We start from the raw sequence: 9,665 nt of genomic DNA, 5'->3' as shown, positions 1-9,665 counted from the left end.
AAGAAACCATGATATCCTTGTATTATTTGTAATGAAGAACATTATACTAAGGAATTTGCACATCATGTAGAGGTTAATAAATTTCGTAAAGGTTCCTCTACACCTGTTGCCTTAATGAATCCTTTCCCCTCTTAGGAAACTAAAGTGGTTTCCCAAAATTTGTCTTCTTCTTCTGAGAACTCTATGGATATCATGATGATGTACGTCCAGTCTGCTCAAGTTACGGTAGCTACAAGATCTAAAGGTTATGGTTATCCTAATCCTTCAAATGGAAGTGCTACAGATCAACCTTCCTCATCAATCCCAACTCCTTCTGATCACCTACAAATTGAGTGATCAATTGTTGAAAAAATGATTCTTCCTCCTAAAGGTGTCATTCAGAAGTTGTCTTTCATTTCACATGCTAGAGCGACTCAAAATTATAATATTGTCAAAGAATTGACTCAATCTCCCTTAGAAATGTCAAATCTCAAAATGCTTCAAAGTTACCCAACAAAATGAAAATAATTGTTATCAACTATTAGTGGAATTTATCGATATGATTTGAACCTTATAGTATTCGATCTTGAGAATGATGTAACTAAACTCCCACATCAACTTGCATTACAAATTTAAGTTGTTGTACGTGGTAGGAATTTTTTTCACAATGTAATAGATGAGGGAGCTTCTACATATATCATCTATAAATTGTTGGAAAGCCTTAGGCTCTCCATAAATTTACTAGTCACCTACTACTCTCGTAGTATACCTAGGGGAGATAATATGGGGTATAGAGGGAGGTACCCAAGGGAATAATGTAATAATGGGATGGGCCATAGTAATAAATAAGGTGGTTAACCCGTATTGTGTAAGGGACCACAAGTAGTTAGCAATAATGTAATAAGCCCATGGTATTAGATAGATAGAATTAAGGGAACCATGGTAATGACCCATGGTATTGTATGTATGAGGCCTATATAGAGGCTAGAGACTCCCCATTGAGAGATGTCAAGGATTATTGTACGAACAAGCATATGGCTTGTGGAGTGTTCTCCTTTCTTAAGGAGTCAATGCATGGTGTTGCCCTACCTTAAGGGTTTGATCAATAAAGAAGCATTTCTATCTATCTTATTATTTCTAGGTATATTTGTATTCTCATATATTTTCATATCAGATCTATAACAATTGGTATCAGAGCACTTTCTTAGGCAAAACGAATAATTTTTTTTATTTTTATTTTTTGCAGGAATTTTTTGGGTGGTGATTTTGCAGATTGGATATGTATGTTTTGGTGAAAATTTTTTAGAATCTAATTGCAAATCTTGTTTTTTTGCGAAAAAATACCCAATTTGAAAAAAATCGACCGAATCGGAGTCCGGATGAGGGAGATATCGTTGATTTAAAAATTAGCTGTGTTGTAGACATTTTACAGGGCGGTGAGTTTGCAGATCAGATCTGTATGTTTTGGGGAAAATATGTAGAATATAATTATATATCTAGGTTTTTTGTGAAAAAATACCCAATTTGAAAAAAAAAATCGGCCGAATCGGAGTCCAGATGAGGGAGATATCGCTGATTTAAAAATTAGCTGTATTACAGACATTTTTCGGGGTGGCGAGTTTGTAGATCAGATATGTACATTTTGGGGCAACATTTGCAGAATCTAATTGTACATCTGGGTTCTTTGCAAAAAAATACGCAATTTCAAAAAAAAAATAGTTGAATTAGAGTCCAGATGAGGGAGATATCGCTGATTTGAAAACAACTCTTTTTCATAAATTTTTGTGACGACAGGACAACTAAAGTGCAAATATGAAATTCCAGTGCCTAGATCAAAATTTGATGGAGATGCACAAATTTTATGGATCTGAATGAGAAATATAGCTGGCACAAATGGAACAATATTTCACTTTGAATCACATCGTAGATGATGAAACTAAACTACGTGTGGCAGCCATTCACTTGGACCAAGAAAGATGGCAATGGTGGCAGTGTCATAAAAAATGCTATCCAAGGAAAATTACTTGGCAGATGTTCGTAAAATCCATTGGTGACTGCTTTGACCCTAAATCTAATTTTTTGGGTCCTCTTACTAAGCTCAGACAGACAGACACACAACCTAGCAAAGATGTTATTTTTACAGGAAAGAAGGAAACCAAGAAACCTAAAGGGTTATTTTTTGCTGGTATCTCCTTATTGTAGGTTGATGGATGTATTCAAAAGGAGAAAAGCATTGTGTCTATAAATCCTAGTTGCAAGAAAAATATTACAAATGTCAATTTTGCAAAAAAATTACAAGTTCCAGCAAAACAAATGGAGCACACACAGGTTAATAATGAGCAGGTACAAATTTATAAATATTTGAAGATTTCTATGGATAAGTATGTATTGCATTCCGATTTTTATATTTCAAATATGGGTAACATGGATGTTGTTTTGGGATACCCTTGGATGGAATCTGTGGGTACTATCAATATTAATGTGCAGAAGAAATTCCTAAAGCTCTGGTATAAAAAGAAGAAAATAACATTGCAGGATATTTCTATTAAGACCTAAGCAGAGACTATGGAGGCAGATTCACAAAGATCTAATGACACTAACACATCAGATGATGAGCCCTTTATGCTCAACAACCAAACACAAACACCAAACCAAGTACTAGAAAAATAGGGAGAATCCAAGGAGGCTAAAGCAGAAAATATTACAGGTTTTGATACATCAAATGACGACTCAGTGGTTGAAATAATATTGGAAGATAAGAAACAACTGCATGCACCACAACATGTACCAAATACCAATCAGGCTCCATTAGGTGGTGAATTAAAGAAAGATACACCATTGGTTAACACTTCAGCATATCACCACCCACATCACCTTGCAAGAAAACAACCAACAAGATGGCAACAAATTAGCCACAAGGACAACAACGCCTACATGACAGATAGAGAGGGGCGACAATCCACCTACTACACATCAACCCAAAAATCTGCCAGGGTTAGCTTCCATCTCAGGTGAGTGAGGAACCAACTAGATCAAGGGTTCACCTTTCTCTTGGATGGCTAGATGCACGTGCATGGTACCAATGGACTACTCTTTTGAGTAGATCTTATTATTTGTGTTCTTCTTATGTTTCGGGGACGAAACATGTTAAGGGGGGTGGAATGTAGTATACCTAGGGGGGATAATATGGGGTACAAAGGGAGGTACCCAAGGGAATAACGTAATAATGAGATGGGCCATAGTAATAAATAAGGTGGTTAACCCGTATCATGTAAGGGACCACAAGTAGTTAGCAATAATGTAATAAGCCCATGGTATTAGATAGATGGTATTGAGGGAACCATGGTAATGACCCATGGTATTGTATGTATGAGGCCTATATAGAGGCTAGAGACTCCCCATTGAGAGATGTCAAGGATTATGGTATGAATATGCATATGGCTTGTGGAGTGTTCTCCTTCCTTAAGGAGTGAATGTATGGTGTTGCCCTACCTTAAGGGTTTGATATCAATAAAGTGAAGCATTTCTATTTCTATCTAGTTATTTCTTGGGTATATTTGCATTATCATATATTTTTGGATCAAATCTATAACAAGTGGTATCAAATGTAGTATACCTAGGGGGGATAATATGGGGTATAGAGGGAGGTACCCATGGTAATAATAAGATAGAAATAGATAGAAATGCTTCTTCTAGACATTAAGTGATCCGACGGTTCATTCTCTCCTCGGTATTACCGACACTTGATCTGTGGCTTAACACCCGATTGGTCCATGATCTCTATTTAAAGAGAATGGAGGGTCATTTGTAGGGTAACCATTCATGAGAGAAGCTTATGTCCATTTTCTTTGTTTTATTAATAAATTTCCTGAAGTGGCCACGTTGGCTCAGGCCGTGGACTGTTTCCCTCTTTGAGGGTTTTAACCACGTCAAGAATACTGGTGTATTGATGTGTGATCTATTTGTGAGCAGTGTCTTTTGGTGTTCTATCTGAGGAACTTACCATAAATTCCTACAATGAACAATGTAAACTTTGAAACGGGAACTGATACTGTTACCCGTTTTGTAGAGGTGGCAAAAAAATGACCCGATTTTCAAAAGTGGTGATGCAGAATACACATGTTTTTTTTAGAACATGGTTTTTGGAACTTTAATTTTTTTCATGTGCATTAAGTTTTAGAATGGTAGTGAATGGTAGTGATTTTCATCCTGATTTTAAAAAGTGAATATTCTGCATCACACCCTTTTTTTAAAAGACCTATTTTTTGACTTTAAATTTTCTAGTGTGTGAAATGTAAAAAATTATTTTCTAAATTTGATAGTTTTTGAAGTCGTCATTGTATTCATATTTTCTTATTCTCTATCTTATTTTTTTTTTTTTTAGTGGGGTTTTATTGTTTTGCGTTTTTAAATTAGAAATTCGATAGTTTGAATTTTAGATAATCTACATGTTTAGACATCCTTAATTAATTTTTCAATCCACATGAAATAATTGTTTCTAAAAAACAACATTTTTTAACAATGGACATAAAAACAACCATTTTTAACATAAATATAACAAAAAAACTAAACGTTTTGATAATTTTTTGCTAGAATTAACATGTCAAAATCACAATTTTTATACAAAAATATTAACTAAAAATGGTCAAATAATAGTTTTTTTTATGAATTACATGTCAAAAAGATAATAATAACTACTTTTTTTTTTCAAAAAATAATGATTAACTTAAAAATCAATGCAGAAATCACATATTACCAATATTGAACATATAACAACCCTAATTGAGTGTTTATTCTTCTCATAAAAAGTCAAAGTCAAAACATTGCAAAGCTTGATTTACAAGCATAACTTAAATTTAATCAACAATGTCACGTAATCCAAATTCTTCATCCTCTAGAGTTTCATCATTGTCCTCTTCCACAATATTTTCTGTTTCATTTTGCTCATTTTCCTCTTCTAATGGGTCTTTGATGTCTGCAAATCTCCCAATATATGTCTTTCCAAACATTCCATGTAATGGTGGTTGGGGTTCCTTTGCCTTTTTTGCCACACGTGATTCACTAAAGTCCCCTTTCTTCAACCCAATTTCTTGCATTGCATCTCGAAGAAATTGAAGAGCATTAATTCTTTGCTGAATGAAATTGCATTGTAATGGATCTTTCTCAATTGCCGTTAGATCTAGCGAGGAGATTCGACGATTAAGGATATGTATGTAGGTCAAGCGATGTCTTCCTCCGCCGTTAGATCTAGCGAGGAGATTCGACGATTAAGGATATGTATGTAGGTCAAGGTGAGTGTTATCCTTTGAGTTTGTTGTGCTTCATGGTGGGAATCGGTGGATTTCGGGTGGACTACATGCTCGAGGGTTATCCCCCGTTCAGACCCAAAATCCTTTTAGAATGGTTCGTATTTCCTCATTGGGTTCGATTCTAATTTTAACGTGGTTGCAGGTTCTCGCCCCGATATGAGCCTCATCCGTCAGATCTTTGAGGGGTGATCGAACGGTGTTGACTTATGTTTGTTTTTCGAGGGTTTTGTTGTTCTGTTTGTGGGTCTATGGCTTTAAGCAGATTGATATTTCTTTAGCCCAAAGTTCCTTGGGGACTGTTGTATTTTATGTATTTTTCTTTCCGATTTAATGAAATAGAAGTTACAACTCTTAGTTTAGCAAAACAAAAAGAAAATTTGCTCAGGGGGAGTTCCAGTACAGGTACCAGTTCCCATTGGTTGGGTAGAGCATCTTTCTATTCACTGTGGTTTTGCGGTAGGCCAAGTCATTTATTCATATAAGCGAATGAATGTTAAACATGTATTTTTTTTTTTTTCTGATTTTTGTCTTTATTTTTTATGCTTGTGGTTATTCCAATGTATTAATGTTTTGTAATTTGAAAATTATGAAATCAAAAGAGGAATGTAATATTTCTTTGGGTTAGGTTAGTTATCGAGGTTAATAAACAAACTATAAGTCATTGAACCAAAGGGGAACAATCATAAACGCTAATTAATAGGCTTGAAGATTGCTGCAAGCCCTAGGTTAAGCCTGCATTATCCACAGACTAAACACACATATAAGTACTCTTGAAAACATAAAAAAATGTGTAAATGAATGTGTAGATTGTTTTTAATACTAAGTGAATTTATTGTTCTAGATATTTCTATCTAACACACATAAACATAATATGTTGAATGAAGGCTTTCAAGCTATTTTTGAAAAGTATCAAGTGTAACTAATATAATGTAATGAGAAAAATATCAGAGTCGAAGAAAGTAATACATGAGAGCTAAGAAAAATTGAAAGAAAAACTAATTTAAAATTAGTAATATTAGTAATATATGTCAAGCATACTATTATAGGATTTATCATTCACATGTGTTTCCTTCCAAGGTGTTTAATACCCAAAATGGTGAAACAAAATTTAAATGTGAGAACATAATGGTTTTTCTTTATTTTTCTAATGAAAAATGAACAACCACCAAAGAAGATGTACAAGCAACATGCATAACATAATAGGTAACCTTTTACTATCCCTAGCAAAACATAATTAATTTTTTTTGCATCTAGTTGCCTGGGGATACCATAGTTCTCCACACAATGTACCCAGATATGATTTATAAAGCACTTGTACAATCGACAATTAGTATAGAAAACCATAAAAGGAATATACTACATAATTAAATCTCCACAGGTAACCTCAAAAGAGCATGTTCTAGTAATGTAAGTGTGAGCAGTCAAAGACTCATTAAGAAGAAAGACAAACATTTCTAAAATGTATTTGGTGAGAGTTATAAACCCCAACTCGTAAGCTTTTCACGCCAAAAAGGGTTCTTGGTCAAAACATTAAGTTATGAAAATTAAAGAGAAATATAACCAATTAAAAATAATCCACTCAATTAAAATATAGCATCTATCATCACTTATTTTTATTATACTTTATTAATATCCTAATTAAAACCGTAAAAAAATTAAATTACATTTATAATACAAAACCATGAGTACACACCTTGCCATAATTAGACAAATGCTCGGTGGAAGTTTGAGGCTTCATTTTAATGATTTCATGAAATATTTGTTTATAACTTGCACGGATACCTGTACCATGGATATAATATAGAATAAGCGCACCAATATAGAATAAGGGCATCTGCATTAGAATACTATAGACATGGATGGAAAAATATTATCATATAGTTTGTGAAGCCATATTATGTCTACTTGTACTTTTGTTTAAATTATTGTTGTGAAGCCATATTGTGTCTACTTTTACTTTTGTTTAAATTATTGTTTGGTACAATCAAATGAAGATATTGAATATATCGATGAAATCATGGACAAAATGTCAATATTTGGGAGTTTGGTTTGTGACATACGATAGAACCCTAGAAATAGATTTATCAATGTAGGTGAATTTTTCCGCTATATCAATTGGATTTGGATAGTCACTCAATTGGATGGACGCCTAATAAATGAACTTTTTTTAGTAAATATTTTTGAAGGGTTGTAGGTCTAATTAGAATCAATACTCTTCTGCATTAAAATACTATAGAGCTGGATGGAAAAATATTTGCATATAGTTTGGGACGTCATATATGGCCCGATACACGTGGAAGTACTTTTGTTTAGATTATTGTTCTTGTACAATTGTATAATGATATTGAATTTATATATGAAATCATCGACACAACGTTAAAAATGGGGAGTTTGGTTCAATTTAATATGTGACATACTATAACAGCCCTAGAAATAGATTTATCAATGTAGTTCGTGGATTTTGCTGCTATATGCTTTTGATCTTCGGTAAAGACCGTCGTCGAGGAAGCTACTGCAGCGCTCCAAGCGCCAGGCATTCGGGCCATTGGAATTGAAGGAGATGTTCGCAAGATAGAGGATGCTGCTCGTGTTGTTGAAGTAACAGTAAAACAGTTTGGAAGACTTGATATTCTTGTGAATGGTGCTGCGGGCAATTTTCTTTGTGCTACAGAGGATTTATCACCAAATGGCTTCCGAACAGTATTGGATATTGAATCTGTTGGCACATTTACAATGTGCAATCCTGCATTGCAATATTTAAAGAAAGGTGGACTTGGAAAGTCTCCTTTAGAAGCTGGTGCTATTTTGAACATAAGTGCTACATTGCATTATACAGCAGGATGGTATCAAATTCATGTCTCTCCGCCCGCACAGGGTCAGCCCCGCCCCGCCCGGCCCCGCCCGAGGGGCAGAGCGTCGATTCCGGGAATCGACACTCCTCAGAGACTATAAGTGAATCTGTTTTCCTGTAAAAGCGGCCGAACACAAGTTGGAGAAAAGTTTAAACAGCGCTGTCATTAACTGTGGGGTAGAGCAGATCAGACTGTATTTTTTGATTATAAATGCCATAACTAAGTAGTACGAGGTTGTGATGTGTTCAAGATTCTGTAACTTGTTGGACATTGATGGCACTGGCAGTGTAAATTTTACCAAAGTGGAAAGACATTCGAAATCGATGTATGTATGATTAATCCAAAGTATCTACGTACTTGTGAATCATTTGCATTCAAAATTTCCTTACGTCCCGGGATTTTTTTGCAGTCGACATAAAAGTAGCTCAGTTTTCATTTCATCTCTTTAAAGTTGTGTGTTTAGGATTGTTGAAAAGCTGCGTAATAGGGCGTTGTTTTTTCATTTGATACCCTATTCTTGGCAGGAGTTGGTTTCCAGGCCATGCTTTTAAAGTCGCACTTTAACCTTTTGGTCATCTGCTGGAATAGACGATCATATTTTGCTCACAAGCACGGGCGTCGATTCCGGGAATCGACGCTCCGCCCCTCGGGCGGGGCGGGGCGGGGCGGCGTTTTTTCATTTGATACCCTATTCTTGGCAGGAGTTGGTTTCCAGGCCATGCTTTTAAAGTCGCACTTTAACCTTTTGGTCATCTGCTGGAATAGACGATCATATTTTGTTCACAAGCACGGGCGTCGATTCCGGGAATCGACGCTCCGCCCCTCGGGCGAGGCGGGGCGGCTGGGGGTGGCGCTGCGCAGGCGGCGCCCACGCAGCGCCACCCCGGGCCGCCCCGCCCCGCCCGAGGGGCGGAGCGTCGATTCCGGGAATCGACGCTCCGCAGAGACTATAAGTGAATCTGTTTTCCTGTAAAAGCGCATCTACTTCGCTATTTTTCGTTCGGCAATGTGCGCATCATCTTGGAGATTCGAGTTGGGCATTCTCGGCCATTTGCGTTGAGCATCTTCTGGTTTACCAGGGCACCCGTCATCCTGAAGAGTCCGATTACTTAATAACGCCAGTCAATTCAACTAATCCTTTGAGGTACATGACTTCAAATATAGAAATTAATACCATATTTTGTTATATGGTTGACTGTAAAAAAGCTCTGCAGAGCCATGCAAAAAGGTTGTTGGAAGAGCTTTGACTAAATCCTGCTGTGATACTTCACTGATATGTCATTCTTGGTATTGTATATCCAGCCACTAACAATGTGTACGGGTACAGCCCAATTATTGTACTCCGTACAAATGCATTATTTTGTAACTTTGGCGTTCTTATGAAAGTGGTTTCACAACCATTTACCAGTCTAAATGGCAACTGAGTTGTAGACTTTTTCATTGTAAGCACAATAACAATATAGAATTACATAGTAGGCAATTTTTATTCCAAAAGAAAAGCAAAAGAGCACTTGTGCGTGCGAAG

At 36.0% G+C, this 9,665-nt stretch overlaps 1 pseudogene; it reads left to right on the top strand.

Annotated features, from left to right (window-relative positions):
* Positions 1-7,670: 7,670 nt before the first annotated feature.
* On the top strand, positions 7,671-8,240 carry LOC149177670 (peroxisomal 2,4-dienoyl-CoA reductase [(3E)-enoyl-CoA-producing] pseudogene; annotated as a pseudogene).
* The last annotated feature ends 1,425 nt before the right edge of the window (positions 8,241-9,665 follow it).

Source organism: Pinus tabuliformis, chromosome 4_1 (assembly GCF_031772625.1).
Source record: "Pinus tabuliformis cultivar Carrire ecotype Pingquan chromosome 4_1, CPIR1, whole genome shotgun sequence".
Lineage (NCBI taxonomy): Eukaryota > Viridiplantae > Streptophyta > Pinopsida > Pinales > Pinaceae > Pinus > Pinus tabuliformis.
The sequence above is the reverse complement of the archived record's forward strand: the minus strand, read 5'-3'. Positions and strand labels throughout refer to the sequence as shown.